The sequence below is a fragment of the Staurois parvus genome, unplaced genomic scaffold (assembly GCF_062004578.1).
Source record: "Staurois parvus isolate SC_StPar_1 unplaced genomic scaffold, SC_StPar_1.0 ptg000922l, whole genome shotgun sequence".
NCBI classification, from domain to species: Eukaryota; Metazoa; Chordata; class Amphibia; order Anura; family Ranidae; genus Staurois; species Staurois parvus.
In genome coordinates this window covers 494,503-517,317 of record NW_028318718.1, presented here as the reverse complement: position 1 = coordinate 517,317, position 22,815 = coordinate 494,503, and positions in this window count along the sequence as shown.

The window sequence follows — 22,815 nt, the reverse complement described above, 5'->3', positions numbered from 1 at the left end:
AACCCAGCAGCAGTGTGAGGAGACCTGAAAGTGGCACATGGCAGAGTGTGACGATGGAGACAGCAGCAATGGGAGGCCGTACAGGGACCCATGAGACACTGTGGACCTGGCAGCAGCATGAGGAGGCGGTACAGGGGCCCATGGCAGATTAGGGGCCTGGCAGCAGCAATGGGAGACGCCCGTAATCTGCCAGCACTCTATGACAAAATGGAACCCAGCAGCAGTGTGAGGAGACCTGAAAGTGGCACATGGCAGAGTGTGACGATGGAGACAGCAGCAATGGGAGGCCGTACAGGGACCCATGAGACACTCTGGACCTGGCAGCAGCATGAGGAGGCGGTACAGGGGCCCATGGCAGATTACAGGCCTGGCAGCAGCAATGGGAGGCCCGTAATCTGCCAGCAACCTATGACAAAATGGAACCCAGCAGCAGTGTGAGGAGACCTGAAAGTGGCACATGGCAGAGTGTGGCGATGGAGACAGCAGCAATGGGAGGCCGTACAGGGACCCATGAGACACTGTGGACCTGGCAGCAGAATGAGGAGGCGGTACAGGGGCCCATGGCAGATTAGGGGCCTGGCAGCAGCAATGGGAGACGCCCGTAATCTGCCAGCACTCTATGACAAAATGGAACCCAGCAGCAGTGTGAGGAGACCTGAAAGTGGCACATGGCAGAGTGTGACGATGGAGACAGCAGCAATGGGAGGCCGTACAGGGACCCATGAGACACTGTGGACCTGGCAGCAGCATGAGGAGGCGGTACGGGGGCCCATGGCAGATTACAGGCCTGGCAGCAGCAATGGGAGGCCCGTAATCTGCCAGCACTTTATGACAAAATGGACAGCACCAGCAGTGTGAGGAGACCTGAAAGTGGCACATGGCAGAGTGTGGCGATGGAGACAGCAGCAATGGGAGGCCGTACAGGGACCCATGAGACACTCTGGACCTGGCAGCAGCATGAGGAGGCGGTACAGGGGCCCATGGCAGATTACAGGCCTGGCAGCAGCAATGGGAGGCCCGTAATCTGCCAGCACCCTATGACAAAATGGAACCCAGCAGCAGTGTGAGGAGACCTGAAAGTGGCACATGGCAGGGGCATGATTCATGGCGGATTTAGTCAGTTGTGTCAGGAACTGTTGGTTTGAAATCCAGACTAATCCACGCCTGATTCATTTTCACAAACGTGAGTCTCTCCACACTTTGGGTGGACAGTCGTGTCCTCCGCGGAGTTACAATACCTCCTGCCGCACTAAACACGCGCTCCGATGCCACGCTACTGGCCGGGCATGACAGCCTTTCAAGGGCAAATTCAGCTAGTTGGGGCCAAAGGTCAAGTTTCGCTGCCCAGTAGTCAAGGGGATTGTCTACCTCGGTTGGCAGGGTGCTGTCCAAGTAGGCCCAAGCCTGTTGTTTGAGCTCCTGCTCCAGGTCCACCTGATGCTGCTGCTGCTGCTGCGGCTGGTTAGTAGTTTCCTCACTGCGCTGGTGAAGAAAGCTACTCATCATCGACTGCAGACTGAGGCAGCCGCTGCTGGTGGAGCTGCCACTGCTCCTACCACCCCACCCCTCCCCTGCTGCCATGGCAGCGGAACGCGAGCGCACAGGGCCCACAGTGTCTGAGGATGGACGTTGGCGCAGAAAGGCAGAGACCAACTGACTACATAGGTAGTTTTTATAGTACGTTATTTTGGCCTCCCTCTCAGCAGGTGTGAAAAAGGCCACCATTTTGGAACGGTAGCGAGGGTCCAACAAGGTGGACAGCCAAAAGTCATCCCTCTGTCTGATGGTTATTATTCTGCTGTCGCTACGCAAGCAACCGAGCATGCTATGGGCCATTTGTGCCAAGGAATGCGAGGGACTCCCTGCCTCCATCTCCACAGCACACTGCCACGGTGCATCTGGGTCCTCTGTCTCCTCCTCCTCTACCAGATGCTCCTGCTCCTCCACTCCTGTCCGCTGAGTGGAAAAACCACCCATTTCACTCAATAATTCCTGAGCACCAATGTCCTCCTCTACCTCCTCCTCTTCTTCCTGTCCTGCCCCCACAGGGGTCATGTGGCGTTGAGATCTGTGCGCCACGTCTACCGCACCCTGACCAGCCATTGTTAACAGCATTTGTTCCAGGACGTGCAACAGAGGAATGACGTCGTTCATCCCATAGTCCTGCCGACTCACGAATAGCGTGGCCTCCTCAAAGGGCCTGAGCAAGCGGCAGGTGTCACGCATGAGCTGCCAATGGCTGACATCGAAGTTACACAGGGGAGTACCTTTATCCGCTTGTAACATCAGGAAATCGGTGATGGCCTTTCGCTGTTCGTAAAGGCGGTCTAACATGTGTAGGGTTGAATTCCACCTTGTTGCAACGTCGCAGATCAGGCGATGCTGTGGAATTCCGTTCTGCCGCTGCAGCTCAAGGAGGGTGTGCTTTGCGGTGTAGGAATGGCTGAAATGCATGCAAAGTTTACGTGACATTTTAAGGATGTCTTGCAGTGGGATGGTGGATTTTAGGAACCGCTTGACAACCAGATTGAACACGTGAGCCATGCATGGCGCATGGCACAACCTTCCTTGACGCAGAGCAGACACCATGTTCTTTCCGTTGTCGGTCAACATGGTTCCGATTTTCAGTTTGCGCGGAGACAGCCATCTGTCAATTTCTCTGTTCATTACACTCAGAAGTTCCTCCCCTGTGTGACTACGTTTGCCAAGGCATACCAGGTGCAGCACAGCGTGACACCGTTGCGCCCTGCACATGTGATATGCCGGTCGGGTAATGGGACTTGGCACGGGGGTGGCGGCTGAGGACACGGCGGAAGAAGAGGTGGTAGAGGCGGACATGTTTGCTGGACCAAGGACGTGCAAACGTGGAGGCAAAAGCGTCGTGACCTGTCCAAGTTGCTGGTGCGGCTGTGCCGGCACCACGTTCACCCAGTGGGCCGTAAATGACATGTACTGTCCCTGACCGTAGTTACAGCTCCACACGTCGGCGCTGCCGTGCACTTTGGCAGAGACCGACATGCTCAAAGACTGGCCCACCATCTCTTCTACATGTGAATGCAGGGCTGGCACTGCCTTTTTGGCGAAGAAATGCCGGCTTGGCACTCTCCACCGCGGCGCGGCACAAGCCATCATTTCTCGGAAAGGTGCTGAGTCCACCACTTGGAAAGGGACGGACTGCAGCACCAGCAACTTGGACAGGAGGACGTTCAGCTTTTGCAAGGTCGGGTGCATGCTCGCAAACTGTTGTCTCTTGGAAACGGATTCCAAGAAAGACTGCTGACGGAATCCGTGAAGAGGAGTAGCAGGAGAAGGAGCATCTGAACGAGCGGAAGATGCCAACGAGCGACAATTCCCCTCAGCAGAGGTGTTGGAGCCTTGACTGGCTGATAGAGGGCGATTGACGTCGGGTGACGGAGCAAGTAACGGAGCGGGTGATGGAGCGGGGGCTGGGGCAGGCAGAACCGCCGTATCTTTATCACGGTTTTCCCAGGCCACCAAATGGCGACGCTGCATATGCTGACGTAACGCTGTAGTCCAAACATGGGTCCTCTGGCCACGCTTGACTTTCTGGCCACATAGTCGACATACGGCTACGTTTACTTCCTCGGGCGGCTTGAGGAAAAATTGCCACACCGCCGAGTAGGAAACTTTGCCCCCGCTACTCCTCACTGGCTGACTGCTACTTCCTCCGTGCACACCGGCACCACTACTGGCCGTGGTGGTAGGCTGCAGTGGAGCTGGTGCTCTACTCTGTGGCCGTTTGCCTCCACTGACACTGCTGCGACCCTGCTGCCTCCTGAGCAACCCACCGACTGTTTTGCTCGCTGCCAAGCTGGCACCCTCTTCTCCTGATGATGCGGAAGAAATTGCCTGATGATGACGAGGCTGCCAAGTGCGATCAGCCTCCTCATCATCAATTAGGGTCTCCGCCTCACTACTAGCCCCCTCGGCTGCGTGTGGGTCAGGAGACAGACCTGTCTCTAGACCGGCTACCGAGCCTCTCTCCTCGCCAGTACTTCTTCGCCTGGCTGCTGAAGAGGCGGATGTCTCCCCCCGTTCCTGACCGCCCTCTGTTAGCTCTTCCTCACTGTACAGTGGGGCTGAGCCCACAGCATGCGATACTTCGCTTGGTGAGGGAACAGCAAAGGACAGGGGCAGGTAGAGGACACGTGATTTCAGTGGGCTTGCTCCCGGGCCATGCCAACTAACGGTTGTGTCTGACGTACACACCGACCGTTGGCTGTAGGTGTCAGAGGTGACCTGGGAAGAGGAAGATGACCGAGCCAACCAATCGATGACGGCAGGGTTGTCGGTGGAGACACGACCGCTGGATGACACCGGGAGCACTGGCCTCTGGCTGCGACTAGTGCTGCCTCGACCCCTTCCTCTGCTGCCACGTCTGCTCGCTCCTAAAACATTGCCTCCTCTGCCACTCCTCTGCGTGTTGTCTGACATACTCTTTAATTCAACGATTCTGTGTCCCTGAGTAACAATTCTGTGTCCCTCAGTAACAATTCTGTGTCCCTCAATAACAATTCTGTGTCTGTCCCTGAGTAACAATTCTGTGTCCCTGAGTAACAATTCTGTGTCTTTCAGTAACAATTCTGTGTCCCTCAGTAACAATTCTGTGTCTGTCCCTGAGTAACAATTCTGTGTCCCTCAGTAACAATTCTGTGTCCCTCAGTAACAATTCTGTGTCGCTCAGTAACAATTCTGTGTCTGTCCCTGAGTAACAATTCTGTGTCTGTCCCTGAGTAACAATTCTGTGTCCCTGAGTAACAATTCTGTGTCCCTCAGTAACAATTCTGTGTCCCTCAGTAACAATTCTGTGTCTGTCCCTGAGTAACAATTCTGTGTCCCTCAGTAACAATTCTGTGTCCCTCAGTAACAATTCTGTGTCCCTCAGTAACAATTATGTGTCTGTCCCTGAGTAACAATTCTGTGTCTGTCCCTGAGTAACAATTCTGTGTCCCTGAGTAACAATTCTGTGTCCCTCAGTAACAATTCTGTGTCCCTCAGTAACAATTCTGTGTCTGTCCCTGAGTAACAATTCTGTGTCCCTGAGTAACAATTCTGTGTCCCTCAGTAACAATTCTGTGTCCCTCAGTAACAATTATGTGTCTGTCCCTCAGTAACAATTCTGTGTCCCTCAGTAACAATTCTGTGTCCCTCAGTAACAATTCTGTGTCTGTCCCTGAGTAACAATTCTGTGTCTGTCCCTGAGTAACAATTCTGTGTCCCTGAGTAACAATTCTGTGTCCCTCAGTAACAATTCTGTGTCCCTCAGTAACAATTCTGTGTCTGTCCCTGAGTAACAATTCTGTGTCCCTGAGTAACAATTCTGTGTCCCTCAGTAACAATTCTGTTTCCCTCAGTAACAATTCTGTGTCCCTCAGTAACAATTATGTGTCTGTCCCTGAGTAACAATTCTGTGTCCCTCAGTAACAATTCTGTGTCCCTCAGTAACAATTCTGTGTCCCTCAGTAACAATTCTGTGTCCCTCAGTAACAATTCTGTGTCTGTCCCTGAGTAACAATTCTGTGTCCCTGAGTAACAATTCTGTGTCCCTCAGTAACAATTCTGTGTCCCTCAGTAACAATTCTGTGTCCCTCAGTAACAATTCTGTGTCTGTCCCTGAGTAACAATTCTGTGTCCCTGAGTTACAATTCTGTGTCCCTGAGTAACAATTGTGTCCCTGAGTAACAATTCTGTGTCCCTCAGTAACAATTCTGTGTCCCTGAGTAACAATTCTGTGTCCCTCAGTAACAATTCTGTGTCCCTCAGTAACAATTCTGTGTCTGTCCCTGAGTAACAATTCTGTGTCCCTCAGTAACAATTCTGTGTCCCTCAGTAACAATTATGTGTCCCTCAGTAACAATTCTGTGTCTGTCCCTGAGTAACAATTCTGTGTCCCTGAGTAACAATTCTGTGTCCCTCAGTAACAATTCTGTGTCTGTCCCTGAGTAACAATTTTGTGTCCCTGAGTAACAATTCTGTGTCCCTGAGTAACAATTCTGTGTCCCTCAGTAACAATTCTGTGTCTGTCCCTGAGTAACAATTCTGTGTCCCTGAGTAACAATTCTGTGTCCCTCAGTAACAATTCTGTGTCCCTCAGTAACAATTCTGTGTCTGTCCCTGAGTAACAATTCTGTGTCCCTCAGTAACAATTCTGTGTCCCTCAGTAACAATTCTGTGTCTGTCCCTGAGTAACAATTCTGTGTCCCTGAGTAACAATTCTGTGTCCCTCAGTAACAATTCTGTGTCCCTCAGTAACAATTCTGTGTCCCTCAGTAACAATTATGTGTCTGTCCCTGAGTAACAATTCTGTGTCCCTGAGTAACAATTCTGTGTCCCTGAGTAACAATTGTGTCCCTGAGTAACAATTCTGTGTCCCTCAGTAACAATTCTGTGTCTGTCCCTGAGTAACAATTCTGTGTCCTTCAGTAACAATTCTGTGTCCCTCAGTAACAATTCTGTGTCTGTCCCTGAGTAACAATTCTGTGTCCCTCAGTAACAATTCTGTGTCCCTCAGTAACAATTCTGTGTATGTCCCTGAGTAACAATTCTGTGTCCCTCAGTAACAATTCTGTGTCCCTCAGTAACAATTCTGTGTCTGTCCCTGAGTAACAATTCTGTGTCTGTTCCTGAGTAACAATTCTGTGTCTGTCCCTGAGTAACAATTCTGTGTCTGTCCCTGAGTAACAAATCTGTGTCCCTAAGCATCGGTTCTGTGTCCCTAAGTAACGGTTCTGTGGCCCTAAGTAACGGTTCTGTGTCCCTAAGTAACGGTTCTGTGACCCTAAGTAACGGTTCTGTGTCCCTAAGTAACGGTTCTGTGGCCCTAAGTAACGGTTCTGTGTCCCTAAGTAACGGTTCTGTGGCCCTAAGTAACGGTTCTGTGGCCCTAAGTAACGGTTCTGTGTCCCTAAGTAACGGTTCTGTGGCCCTAAGTAACGGTTCTGTGTCCCTAAGTAACGGTTCTGTGGCCCTAAGTAACGGTTCTGTGTCCCTAAGTAACGATTCTGTTATACAGACAGGTCTGCCTCTCTTGAATGACTGGAGGCTAATGGAGAATTCTAAAATGGCCGCAATTTATAGCTCGACCATTACACAGTGCTGGCTGGCTGGCTGCTGATTGGCTAATGCGATCACATGTCATGAATGAATGCATTATGGGTCAGCGCGCCTTGTCTGCGTGCCTTCCCAGAGATCCCCGCTCCGTCGCCGCACATGTCGCTGCCATTTTAGGTAAAATTTCGATTCGCGCATCCGAAGTCTGCTAATTTTCGGATTCGGCACGAATCGAAATTTTCCTAATATTCTAAACGAATTCCACTTCGCCTAGTTCGATTCGCTCATCTCTAATAATAAAGTGCATTTGACCACCTTAACCAGGGTCAATGTTTTCTGGTGAGTGAGCAATTCACATATTGTCCGCACGTTGTGAAAGAGCACATTTTGTGATCTACAGGATTACATCTTCATTGGCCAGTCACCTTAATGTTTACCATATATTGTTTTTTGTTTAGGAACATCATTTGTTAGATGATGTTGAGAGCATACTGTATTTATTCCTCCGCAACATCGCCAAAATCCGCACGTTCCTAACCCCAGAAACCACTAAGCCAGTGTTTTTCAACCTTTTTTGTGCAAAGGCACACTTTTTTCATGAAAAAAATCACGAGGCACACCACCATTAGAAAATGTTAAAAAAATTTACCTCTGTGCCTATATTGACTATATATAAAGTAATTCTCTTGAATAGGAATCAAACACAAAGAAATTATTTTATAATTACTTTATTATGAAATAATAAAGTATTTTATAATTGGACCCGGGGGCCGGACCAAGAGTAGATGAATGATGTGTATGTGTCATCCATAGTAAGTATAGTAATATTCCCCCATAGTAAGCATAGTAATTAATCCCCCATATAGTAATTCATCCTCCATATAGTAATTCATCCCCCATAGTAATTCATCCCTCATATAGTATTTCATCCCCCCATATAGTATTTCATCCCCCCATATAGTATTTCATCCCCCCATATAGTATTTCATCCCTCATACAGTAATTCATCCCTCATATAGTAATTCATCCCCCATATAGTATTTCATCCCTCATATAGTATTTCATCCCCCCATATAGTATTTCATCCCTCATATAGTAATTCATCCCCCCATATAGTATTTCATCCCCCCATATAGTATTTCATCCCCCCATATAGTATTTCATCCCCCCATATAGTATTTCATCCCTCATATAGTAATTCATCCCCCCATATAGTATTTCATCCCCCCATATAGTATTTCATCCCTCATATAGTAATTCATCCCTGATATAGTAATTCATCCCCCATATAGTATTTCATCCCCCCATATAGTATTTCATCCCTCATAAAGTAATTCATCCCTCATATAGTATTTCATCCCCCACAGTACTATTCCCCCCCCCCCCTTCTAGTAAGCCAAGTCCCCCGTGTCAATTCACTTACCTTTTGCGTTCCTCTCGCTGTCTTCCCGCGCCGTTCGGGTCTTCAGGGCGGACTGTGAGAGGAGCCTAGCTCCCCTCCCCTCACGTTCGGCACGCTGCCCCGCCTACACACATCCTGACAGCCACATCCGCAAGCCGGATTAAAAGGTCCGCGCGGACTTTTGGGGCTGCCAACCGAGAGGAGGCAGGGGAGCGGCCGACCGAGAGGAGGGAGGGGAGCAGGCGCCCGGCACACAGAAGAGCCGCATTAGACTGGGTAAAGAGCCGCATGTGGCTCGCGAGCCGCGGCTTGCCGACCACTGAATCATTAGATTCTAATGATTGGTCTATTTGTGAGCCGAAGCCACATGTTACAGATGAAATTGGAATTTTTCCCACGGCACACCAGACAATATCTCACGGCACACTAGTGTGCCGCGGCACAGTGGTTGAAAAACGCTGCACTAAGCAGCTCATCCACTCCCTCATCATATCACGACTCGATTACTGCAACTCTTTCTTCACTGGCCTGCCTTGCCACAGGCTATCCCCATTTCAGTCGATCCTGAATACGGCAGCCAGACTCATTCACCTTACCAACCGCTCCGTTTCCGCCACCCCCCTCTGCCAATCCCTCCACTGGCTTCCGATTGCACAATGGATCAAATTCAAAATCCTAACACTGACGTACAAAGCTGTCCATCATACTGCCCCAAACTACATCACCGACCTAATATCCAAGTACCACCCTACACACACTCTCCACTCCTCACAAGACCTCCTTCTCTCTAGTTCCCTAGTCTCCTCCTCCCATGCCCGCCTCCAGGACTTCTCCAGGGCGTCACGCATACTCTGGAACTCCCTACCCCAATCCATCAGACTATCACCTACTCTCCTCTCCTTTAGGCGCACCCTGAAAACCCACCTCTTCAGGGAAGCCTACCCCACCCCCTGCTAATTCCCGACCTCCTCCACTCTTCCAACCACTCCATCCCCCACAGCTATTTCCTCCTGTACCACTATCCCCTCCCTCCTAGATTGTAAGCTCCAAGGAGTAGGGCCCTCGAACCCCTCATGTATCACATTGTATTGTTATTGTACTGTCGCATGTTCTGTCTCCCATTGTAATGTACAGCGCTGAGCGAACTGTTGCCGCTATATAAATACTGTATAATAATAATAATATTCGATTTTACTTTTTGATACACAATTATTGTAGCGCCTACCTATTCAAGTATTTAATTATTCCCAAAATGTATTGTGTGAAGATTCTCAACTCCTTCAGTCAATCAGTCTCAGTGTATAAATATGCATTCAGTCATTTTTAACTCCTATCACACTATCACACTGTTAAACATTTCATTGGGCAGCACAGTGTCTAAGTGGTTAGCACTTCCACCTAGGAGTACTAGGGTAATCCGTTTAAACCTCAACCACAGCACTACCTGCTTGGAGTTTGCATGTTCTCCCTGTGCTTGTGTGGGTTTCCTCCAGCTATCTGGCTCCTGTTTTTTTTCCTTTTTTCTCAGAGAATAGGTGCAGTAACTCCTCCCTTTTGAGTCTCTACTTGTATCCTTCCCTATCTACCGCCAAGCACCATCTCTTGGTTCCACCTCCTATCCACTGCCCAGTACCACTCCCTTTAGAGAATGCAGAGCCAAGTATCATTCTGGAATTTGTTAATGATAACAAGAAAAGCAGTAATATAAATCTCCCACAGCCAGCAGGTATAGACCCTCCCCAGAAACAATAGACCCTCCCCCACAATAATATATTCCCCCAGCAACAATGGACCCCCACAACAAAATACCACCACAGCAACATTAGACCCCCAGCAGCAACAACAGACCTCCCAGCCGTCAGCATCAATAGACTCTCCATAAGCTAGTGACAATAGACCATTCCCTCAACAGTAGATCCCCCTCCAGCAACAATAGACCACCCCAGCAACAATAGACTGCCACACAAAAATAGATCCCCCCAGTGATCTCCCAGCAGCAAGCATCAATAGACATCCAAGACACCCCAGCAGCCCCTTCCATTACATAAATTCAGTACTGGATGCGCCGGAACTGCATTCCCTCACATTCCCACTGATAAAAAGCCCTGGCAGAGACTAATTTGAATGTGCAATAAATAAAGTGATGTGTATATTTACAGTGCTATAGAAGTATCTGTAATAAATATATAAATTACCAACAAGTGCTAGCTGCAGCCAAGCATCATTATTATTATATTATTATACAGTATTTATATAGCGCCAAAGGGTATGCTCAGCGCTGTACAGTAGATGGTACTATAAGGATCCTTTCACATGGGTCCACCTGTCAGTTTTTGAGGAGGACCTGATCAGAAGCTCCATGCAGTATATGTAGATTTAAATGGACTTGAGTCTGGTTACACCTGCCTACCTCTGAATCCATTCAGGTCCGGAAAAAAAAACAGAAATGGACTTTATCCATTTATCTGTTTATACCCAGCTGTCATGTTTCACATGACTGTCATATTGACTGTCATATGCCTTTAAATGTTTTCAGTGTTTTGTCTCTGCTCCTCCCTTTCCTTTAATTTAGCTAATGTTGCATAGATAGCCCTTCCCAGAGATGCATTGCAACAGCCTCAAGGCAAGAAGCAGAAACAGTATGTTCTTTCGACCTATCAAATATATATTGTTGTACGATTCTCTCAGTTTATGGAATAAACTTCACAAGATCTGCAAGATATCATTCTGATTGAGTCACTGACTGTGGACCCCAACTGAAGTTGAAGTTATCGCTATCTCATCACAACTGTAAATAACAGAGATCACACTATCAATGCTTAGATTGGACACACAGAACAGTCAAAAGAACAGTGGAATGCTTCATAAGAATCCTTGCTAACTAGTATACACAGTGAGATGTTACATGGATACTGGATATAACAGCGGAGTGCAGCCACCTCTACACAAGTCTGTACATGCCTCCAAGTATATCCCACCATAACACTCATCAGTGTCAGGACAAATTATCGATGTGAATGTTTTACAACTGCAAGTTTATTCACTGCATGTGTACACATTACAACACAACTCTTGTCTGTGAACTTATAAGAAAGAAAAAGAAAATATTCCTGCAATTATTGCATTAAAACCTGAACTCAGCCACAGAAGAAGTTATACATTTCTCTGTAATCTTTCTATCAACCCCTTATACCATTTGACAAGCCATGACCAATCACAGCTCTCACAGTATTTCTCAATGGCTGCAAGAATGCAGCTAGAGAGAAGGAGAAATTATTGCTTTTACAGCCTTTATGGGTGTAAAAGCAATCAGTATAAAAAAAAAAAAGTCATCACCCCCCACAAGTAGTACAGAGTCACCATGGTGACACTGTACTGCTAGGGTGACAGTATGTCCAAAAAAACAAAAACAAATAATAATATAAAATAATAAAATCAAAATGTAAAAAAAATTATAATTTTTGGTTATAAACTAATTTAAGTTATTTTTTGTTTACTAAAAAGATAACTGAATGCATTTTCCCTAAGATTTATGATGAAATAGTATTTATTTGCAAAATTTTATAAGAAAAACACTTTTTTTCAAAATTTTTTGACTTTTTCATTTATATAGCAAAAAAAAATAAAAATCTCAGTGGTGAATAAATACCACCAAAATAAAGCTTCATCTGTCTCAAAAAAATGCTAAAAAATTCATATGGGTACAGTGTTGCATGACCGCGCAATTGTCATTCAAAGTGTGATAGCGCTGAAAGCTGAAAATTGGCCTGGACAGGAAGGGGGTAAATGTGTCCGGACTTGAAGTGGATAAATTAACCCCTTTGCGCCAGCGCCTCCCTGCCTTTTAAGGGGTTTTAGATGCCGGGAGGCAGGACGGGGTTTCTGATCATGTGACCAGTGTGATTGGCTGTCACAGTAGTCACATGATCGGAAAGCTCCCAATCACACGTAGAGATTAGAAGCTTTCTATTAGCCACCAGTAACTGTGTCAGGAGCAGGGGCGGACTGACAACTCATGGGGCCCCCGGGCAATAGGGGATCATGGGGCCCCTGTGTCCTTGCCCAAACTTAAAAAAGCCTATGAAAAAGGTACCAGGGGCATCTCATGGGGTCCCCTACTGACCCCAGGCCCTCGGGCAGCGCCCAAGTTTCCAAATGGTCAGTCCGCCCCTGGTCAGGAGCTTGCAGGTCGTGCGCTCTTGGGGCATGTCTGTTTACCTTTAGGTACGTGTATATGTGGCCTTTCGGCTGTAAGGCCCACCTTCCAAGAAGCCGCATATATATGTGTGACCGGCACCAAGGAGTTAGGAAAACATTCAGAATATGCTCCAAAGACATGCTGGTTTGTTCATCGGCTTCTGTCTAAATTGTGGGGCAGGTAATCAAACCTGTGTGTACAGTTCAATGTAAGAGCGATCCTGTGTCATCTGCTCTGTGGAGGAAGGAGCGCTGTTATGACAGGAGGGGGAGAGCACAGCACAGCTCACACCCTCTCACTACTGCTGTAGTTAAGGGGGGGGGGATTGTACTAAGAACACCGGGGGTGGTAACAACCATTTGTGCTTGGGATGAGAGGTTTGTGGAGAAGAGGGGATGGGGGGCTTTGTCTGCTGGGAAGGGTAATGGGGGAGAAGGAAATTTGTGCTAGGAAGGAAGAATGGGGGTATGAGTTAGGAGACAGGATTGAAGGAGAATTAGGGATTTGGGAGTTTTATGCTGGGAGGGGAGATTTGGGGGAGGATTTGTGCTTGGAGGGGGTATTTGAGGGGAAACAGGATGTGTGCTAGGAGGGGTGATTGTTTTGGGTGGGGGAGATTTGTGGGGAATTGGGGAAGGGGGTTGAGCTGGAGACAAAAATATGTGCTAGGGGGGAGATTTGCACTGGGAAGAGGGGGGTGGTTGTTTAGGGAGAATTTTGGCCTACATAGGGAATGTATGCTTCTTGATTAGTGCTGGGTTTGTTCTGGGAGGGTAATCGGGTAATCACCATGGCCGGATCTAGGGGGTGCTGGGGAGGGCTACACCCCCCCAGATTCCAGTTGTGCCCCCCAAAGCCAACAGCCCCCTCCTACCTCCACCATCCCGGGACACTGTGCCCAGCTGCTGAACTCCTTCTCCTGGGGCTGGAGTAGTGGATAGAGGCAGGGGCACACTGAGAGCTCCAGCAGCTCCATCCTCCCTATTCTAAAAGACGACAAATGCCCAGCATGAAAGTATTGAATGAATGGAAATCTTCTCCTTTGATAACAGAATTTCCATTGCAAACATCCTTGCCTACTGCCGGGCTGATCGTACATTACCATCTCCGCTCTACGCTGAACGATCGCTGCACACTGTCAGCTCGGCAGTAAATAAAGGTGAATCAGAGTATGCAGTGATCATTCATCTCTGCTTGCTGGACCTGTCATCATAGACTGATGATACACAATCAGCCTGGCAGTAGGTAAAGTTGTGTGCAGTGAAGGCTTTGTTATCAGGTGGGAAGGTGTACTTTGATTTAACCCTTTATTTCTATTTGTTTGCTTGGCTATTCTTAGGGCAAAGATGGGTACACACAGGAAGTTTTTTTCATTCAACCCCAACGAGCTGAATGAAGAAAACACAAACTTACAGATCACCGTACTAACACACATGATGTTAGTTCGGTGATCTCCCCGCTGAGCTACTTTTTTCTGACAGGAGGACCCCCCGCCCCCCACCACTGACTGCCAGCACTGATCAGATGCATGCCCGTTCGACATAGAGAGTTTCTGTCAGAGGAGGAGCTGTACACAAGGACCAAAGGTCTGACCGTTTTCAGCTGATTTTTGGCCCGTGTGCACCCAGCTTTAGGGTGGCCATACATTAAGCAATTTTCTTTCCTTCAACCACAAGTGGAAGGAAAGAAAATTGCTCAATTTCCCCATCAACACAGTCAGTGTAGATGGGAGAATCTTTCCTGCTGCACTATTGTATTGTGATAGTGGGAGGTTTCCCCACCGCCAAAATACAATAATCATTGCTGGCAGCTATAGCCAGCGGCAGTAATCATACGAAAAAAACATTCCAGGCTGGTTGCCTGAAATCAACTGATCAATTGCTTTCAATACAACCAGTCTGCCCATAGATGATATCAATACATCTTTGCCTGGCTTTAGAAGCACCCCTTTCTTTTATAATTCATTGTTGTTGCCTGTAATTCAAGAGGGGCTATTAGGACCCTGATATAAAGGGGGGGACCCTGATGTTGGGGAGGCAACTCTAGGGACCCTGATGTTGGGGGGGTTACTCTCGGGACCCTGATATAGGGGTTGACACTAGGGACTCTGATGTTAGGGAGGTATCTCTGAAAATCCTGGTGGGTGGTTTGGGTGACCATACAGTAAGGGAGGATAAGTCTGGGTACCCTGATGTAAGAGGGGGAGAGGGGGATTTAAGGACCCTGATGTTGGGGGGGGTGATTCTGATCCTGATGTAAGATGGAGGACTCTGGGGGGAATCTGTTGTGAACATGTGGGCTCGTCCTGATGCTGTACTGATACTGAACTGGGTTGTTTTGATGTTACTTACTATTGACCCCCTGTACTCTATACATTATACTGTACATAGACCTGACCAAGGTGTTGATTGTCCCAACAGTTGCTTGTTTTAATGAAGTTCTTCTGTAAGGTACGCTCAGTCACAAAAAATGATAAATTTTGGGCTTAGAAAAGCATTTGCGATGGAAATGTTTACATTTTTAAAAACGATCCTTTGTCCTGAGGGTTATGTGTGTCTGTGAGACCTTCACTTGTGACATAGTAAGTAGTATTTTGTGGGTATGAGGACTGTGCTATGTGTGTGCAGTGTATACCACAACTATGCAGATTCTGTTTATTCATCCCCCTTTAAGCTCCTCCCATTGTTAGACAAAATCTGCCCTATGTGTCTCTTACTACTGACCCCCCCTGAACTCTGCCTTTCCTACTACTGACCTCTGTCCACCACTCTGCTGCCCCTCTGTACTGCCATTCAAACTACTGACCTTATCCTCTGCCTTACTGACCCCTGTATAGTGCCCTACTGACCTCAAATCCTCTGCCCCCCCCCCCCCCCGGCATTCTTTACTGCACCGCCACATTAGATAGGCTAGATCCGGCCCCATTCAGAAAGTCATTCATTGTGCATCACATACTGTAGGAACTGGAATTGGTTCTTGGTTTAAACTGTCATACAGGAGACTTTAGTTGTATTTTAAAGTGGTTCTAAAGTCTGGGCGTTTTATACCTTAATGCATTCTATGCTCAATTACCTGCCCCCCATTTTCTTCCCTAAACATTTACCTGAGTCCTCTCACGGCCCAGTGCTGTCCCATCTGTAGCACCACTGCTCTCTCTTCCTGGTCTCACAGGAGACTCTGAGAGCAATAGGAGCAATTGTCTCCTACTGCTTTCAGTCAAATCCTGTGAGGAGGGAACGGGGGGTGGAGCCGAGCTGTGCAGTGTGTGCCTATGGATGCACACAGCCTGCTTCAGGAGTGCACCTGAACATATGCCCCCTCAGCATCCAGCCTGCTATAGGGGTACTCAGAAGAAGAGGAAAGAGAGAGTGCCAGTGGGGGCTGCTAAAAAAAGAGGTAAGGGACTGCTCTGTGCAATATCATTGCACATAGCAGGTAGAAAAACAATTTATTTAACCTCCCTGGCAGTAAACCCGAGTGTGGCTAGGGGTTAATTTACAGTACCACAAGTGGTAACCCCGAGCCACACTCAGGATTACACTGTAGTGCTGCTCCTGCGATCACTCGAGCCTTACCTTGTCCTGCGATCTCACGATGTCCTCCCGTTGTGTCCTCCGGTATCCGTCTTCTGGGTTCTGTTCCCTGCGAGCGTCGAGAAGTAGGGGGGGTGGATCTGGCAGGAAATTCCAAAAAGTTATATTTTGACATACACAGAATACATTGTAATCTATTAGGATTACATTACTGTATCAAACCATTTCACCTCAGTTTTGTCCCTAGTGCTTTGTCCTGTGCCCTGCCTGCAGTTTTACCATTCTTTCTGCCTGGAAACTTGCAGTGTCCCCAGCAATGTAATCCGGCGGATGCCGGCATCTGTCATCTGGGTTCCGTCCCCTGCAAGCGTCGGGACGTACGGGGGACGAAACGGCGGGACATTTGCAAATGACAAAAAGTGACATTCACTAAATACACTAAAATCACATAGTATAACATTACTGTATCAAACCATTTCACAAACATTTTGTCCCGAGTGCTTTGTCCTGTGCCCTGCCTGCATTTTTACTGTTCTTTCTGCCTGGAAACTGAGAAACGTCCATGGCGTCCAAAAAGAGTCCCTTTAGGTCAAAAGCGCTTTTAGACCAGCTAGAGAACAGCGATAGTAAATAAGAATCACTAGTAGAATTGAGCGATAGTGATTCCTGGGGAAATTCGTCATCAGACACTGAAAGTGACGACAGCGACGATTCTGCGACTGAGCTAAGTGATATGCAAACTGCTCTATTGACTGTGGTATGGATCAGGCAGCGCCCCCAAGATTCCCATTTACTGGAGCATCTGGTATGAAAGTAGATGTTGAACATGACAACCCCTTGGCATACTTACGATTATTTCTCACTGATGAGGTAATTGAAAAAATAGTTACTGAAACAAACCGGTACCAAGAGCAACAATTGGCTACTCTGCATCTGAAGTTTTCAAGAAGCAGAAAGTGGGAACCAGTGACCAAAGATGACATTTGGAAATTTCTGGGCCTAATAATACTTCAGGGAGTGGTGGTGAAAACCCTGCAGAAGTGGTATTGGACAAATAATAAATTACTTGCCACTCCATTCTTTGACACGGTCATGTCAGTGTACAGATTTTCCCTGATCATTACATTTTTACACTTCGAAAACAACGAAGAATTTGATGAAACTACTTATCCTGCACCAAAACTAATGAAAATTTGGGAAGTATTTCAAATGATTCTAAAGAATTTCCAGCGGAGCTATGTGCCAGAAAGAGATATCAGCATAGATTAAAGTTTATGGCCTACAAGGGAAGGCTTAGCTGGGTACAATACATTGCATCAAAGAGAGCACGATTTGGTGTAAAATCCTACATGCTATGTGAATCGTCAACTGGCTACATTTGGAATTCAGTCACATATACTGGAAAAGGAACAAAATTCAATCCAAAATACAGCAACTTTGGAATGGCAACATCTTCTGTTCTTTCACTAATTGAGCCATTGCTAAATCAGGGCTATTGTGTAACAACTGACAACTTTTATTTGTCTCCTGAACTTTTTGAGTTTCTTCTGCAAAAAGCAGATGCCTATGGAGCTGTTAGGACTAACCGGTGTGACATGCCATCAATGTTTGGCAATAAGAAGCTGAAGACTGGAGAAATGGTTGCCTGACAGAAAGGCAAAATGATGGCATTAGGATGGCGTGACAAGAAAGATGTGTGCTTAATGAGTACAATTCATAATACCTCCACTGTTATGGTACGCACAAAAGGTGGGAAAGAAATCATGAAGCCACAAGTAGTGATAGACTACAATAACACCATGGGAGGTGTCGACAGAGCCAACCAAGCAATGACATTCTACCCAGCAATGAGGAAACAGCAAAGAAATACTACATGAATATCTTCAGGCATCTTCTTGAGAAATGCTTGTGGAATACCTACATTCTCCTAAAATAAAAAGAGTGAAAAGCCTGTGATTCATTCTGACTTCATTTGGAAAATTGCCAAAAGTATCTTTGTAAATCACCAAACACCATCAACGGCTGTGAATAGAGGTCATCGTGCTGTTGGCGTTGTCAACCTGGAACGCCTGACTGGTCGTCACTTCGTGGACTACATTCCACCAACCGAGAAAAAGTCAGCACGTACAAGGATGTGCGTGGTTTGTTGCTTGAAGCAAGATGACAGGGGAAAGAAAATCAGAAAGGAAACCAGGTTCCATTTTCCTGATTGTGACGTCGGACTTTGTGCATTCCCGTTTCAAAATTTTGCATAAAAGGGAAGTTTACTTAACCAATATGCAGTGTGTAGTAATATTGCACCATTGTTTGGACAAATTTCGGTGTTTTTGATTTGATTACATTATTGAATTAAATTTATTATTATAATATTTTTTATAATTATTTATTATATTATAATTTATGTATTCATGTTTCAAACTTTATCATACCTGGGATTTTTACTAGACTCTTGTTTGGACAGATTTAAGTGAGTTATTCTTAAGAATTATAGGCCCACAATATAAAACAACAAATTTACATGGAAAACAATGTACCGCTTTGACATTCAAATATACTGACATAATGGCCCTGATTTACTAAGAATTGAGTCTACCAGCAGACACTGAACATTCAGGCAGATTCAATCAATCAAGACCTGACAGTCTTCAGAAAGATGTTTAGCAAATTCATTGAAAAGAGTCTACTTTGTAGACTCTTTCCTGTTAGTAAATCTAGAATCACGTCTGGCACATTTCTAGATGCAATGCCGGATATGTTCGCTAGGTGGCGCACAACTGCAGGCTTTGTCCCGTTGGCGTTTTTCTGTTTGCATATGAGTATACTTATAATTAAAATTAAAAAGTACACCTATATTATTATTTTTTTTTTTTGGGTTGCTGTTTCTCCAAAATGATCAGACAACTAATGCATTTCCTAATGAATGTCATACATTCTATTTTCAAATGTCAAACATTTTCACACTTATATCTCAAATAATTGGGAATGTCTAGTTCTAATTTCCCAATATATTTATATATCTTCATTCTCTTTAATCATGTAACTATTCTATGTTAAAGTAATTGTGCAGCACTATAAATGCATGTTATCAATCATAAACGCATGAAAAATCAAAAAAGTGTAAATAAGTGCAATAATGATGTAAACTGGTAAATGGTGCTAAAAAAAGTTCATATAATCATTCCTGAATAATGGAATGTCCTTTGTGTGAGAGTACCAGCTCAGAGAGTGCCTATGAATGGCACGTGTGGTTTATTCGTGATGAACAGTAGTGCATGAACTCGTAAAAGGTAATCCACCCTTGGGACGGGTGTACACTCACCAGAACAAAAGTATTAATGCACATGGGTTATACACATCACACATCTGGGGGTGCAGCGGTATGCTGGCAGCTATGGGATAGTCATCCAGCTCCATCCATCCATCAGGGTGGCAGCACACAGTGCTGTTCACACTGAAGCGTTAGCATTGCGTCACAGCAAAACTGGCGCCTCATGTCGAGTCAGGAGGAGTTGAAGCCTCTCATTCAAGTCTATGGTGCCGCTCCTCAAATGCTTGGCAGACATTTGCGGTGTGGTTGTGAGGCGTTTTCAGAGCGTTAATACCATTTAACTTCATTACAGGCATTTGTGGCGCAGTTTTAACGCTTGCCAAATGCTTATCACATGCCTCAAACCCGCACATAGGGTGTTTGGGGAGCATTTGAGGAGTGTTAAAACCGCTTCCTAAACACCTGTCAAACGCTATAGGGCCATTTGGCAAGAGTTAGAAATAAAGTTAAGTGTGAATGAGCCCTTAAACCTGTCTCCTTATACAACTTGACCCCCACCCCCACCATCACCTGTTCCATCTGCAAATCTATGTATCACCTTCCCACTCTTTTTGGTTAACTATTTATTTACTGATCAAGTGAATGTGTCTCATTTCCTATCACCTCCAGCTCAGATCTCACATTATTATATGATTCCTGATTGTATCTCACCACTAGTCTGATTGCATTCACAATTCCTGGTCAGTCCAGAAAGAAGATTATATGGTTGTCACAATGTCATAGTTCACATCAGCTCTTGCAGTTCCAGTGTGTTGCAGGTGCTGCCAAAAAAGTGGAACAGGCTGCATTGTTTATGCATAGAACTGTACTGGAACGCGGTAAAACGTCCTGAAATGCACTAAAACGCACATGTCCCTAATTAAATTTAAGAAAGAGAAGGGAAAAAAATCAACTGGAATGCATTAAAAAATGCACTGGAACACGTCAAAAACGCATCCAAGATGCATTGGAACACACCAAAAATGTATCCAAAATGCACTGGAACACACAAAAAACTCATCCAAAATGCACTGGGACACACCAAAAACACATCCATAATGCACTGGACAACACAAAAAACGCATCCAAAATGCAGCGGGACACATCAAAAACGCATCCAAAATGCACTGGAACACACAAACGCATCCAAAATGCACTGGAACACACAAAAAACGCATCCAGAATGCAGTGGAACACACCATAAATGCATCCAAAATGCACTAGAACACACCAAAAACGCATCCAAAATGCACTGGGATATACAAAAAATGCATCCAAAATGCAGTGGAACACACAAAAAACACATCCAAAATGCAGTGGAACACATCAAAAACGCATCCAAAATGCTTTGGAACACGCTAAACATGCATCAAAAAAGTGCATGCAAAAACGCATCTGGAACACATGTAGACTGTGTTTCTATAGTGTGAACTGGCCCTTAGGACTTGTTCACACCATTTGTGGTGCAAAAAACGCATGCAAAAGCATGCATTTTCCTGCACAGTAAAGAAACGCAATGCCCTTTGCAGATCTGCGCAGGTATCATGATGAAAATTTAATTGCACCCCCACACATCTAGTAAATACAGACGCATTCACAGCCACCAAAACGCATGGCACCACACTACTGTGCGGTTAGGTGCAACACACTTTTAAAATAATATGCCTGCAGTATTTTTATATGTTCCCACATGTTGGGCAGCCCATTGAAATTATTGGGATGAGGGAAAAATAAAGTAAAAAAATTCCCCATTCACACAGGTCCTCTGGCCTGCACAGCATGAATGAGGGGGTTGTTCATGTGACTGGAGCCACCTGTTACACTATAGGGACACAGCAGCTGTATGAACACAGGTTTTAATCTGACAGGTGTGAAGGCGTGGGGAAGTGGCCCTGAATGCTCACTGTCTGTGTTCAGGGCTGTACACCTGCACCCATATGCTTGTCAAATTATGACCTGCAGCATTTCCATAGTGTAACATAGGTTGCCTGCAAACGGCGATAGCCACAAAAACAAACCACTCATTCCCACTCTACAGGCCACAGCACCCATGAGCCCCAAGACCTCAATTACACCTCAATTACACACACAGCTTTATTTATGAACTCAGTACAGTTTTATCATTTAGATTTCACAGGAATATGGTTGGGATTATGTCCATTAATAATGTTTTTAGTGTATTTTTACCATAAATATAATTTGGATTTTCTCTGGCGGTGGGAGGCTGTCAGGTATGCTGTACGGGGCCCCGTGATATCTAACAGTGGCCCTGGGTGTATGCTTGTGTCTGTGTCACCTGTATAGTTAGGAAGAACCTTGAACCTCTGCTATGTACCTCAATGGATCTAGAAATTGGACATGTTTTCAACTGAAAATACAATTATTAGTAATGTTTCCCTGGCAAATGAGGATCAGCTCCTTGGTGGAGAACAGCGATCTCGCCATGTCCAGATGTGGTCTGGAATTCCACAAAAGAACAATTCACAAAACTAAAAAATAGACTTGCAAATTACCACTAACCTCTCCTAACTGCACTCCCATCCACTCACACTCCCCACTACCACTTCCAGGTGTGTGCAAACGTCCTTCCGCAAATGTGATGATGTATTTCCAGTATGACAGCTGCTCTAGCGCCTCCTCCAACAGCCGTCTTGGCGTTTATTTGTGCACCATAGCAATTTTCCATGCGGCTCCATTGTGTATATGACATTCGCAAATATATGTTTGCAGTTCTATTGTGTATATGACATTGGTGAACGTATGTTTGCGGCTCTACTGTGTATATGAGATTGGCGAATATATATTTGCCGGTAAAGGCCCAAAGTCAACATAAATTGGGGGCCTAATGTATTACTGTTAAGAGGATTGTAGAAAAAGAATATCTTGCTGCACATTGAACACGACCTATTCATTGGTACATAACATGGTCTTGTGGTGCAATAGGGGGCTTTTGGTTTGTTAGTTTGGACATACTTGCATATGTGCATTTTAACAAGCTAGATTTGGGCATATTATATAGCTTGCAAAATATAAGTGTTAGGGGTGCTAGTACATTCAACTATAACATGAAATAATCCCCCCAAAAAATACATAGTCCAAATGTTTATTGATCAAATACACATTCCACATTTATTTGGACAGCAACAAGTAGGTACATTCAATTTCTTGGTGAAAAAAAAAAAAATCAGGATTGATGTTGCTAAAATAGAACGGTCCTACTCATAAGAGCTTACAATCTAAAACATACTTCTAATGAACTGTGCTTTCACAGGTTACAGCAGGAAACAAATGGTTAATATTAATC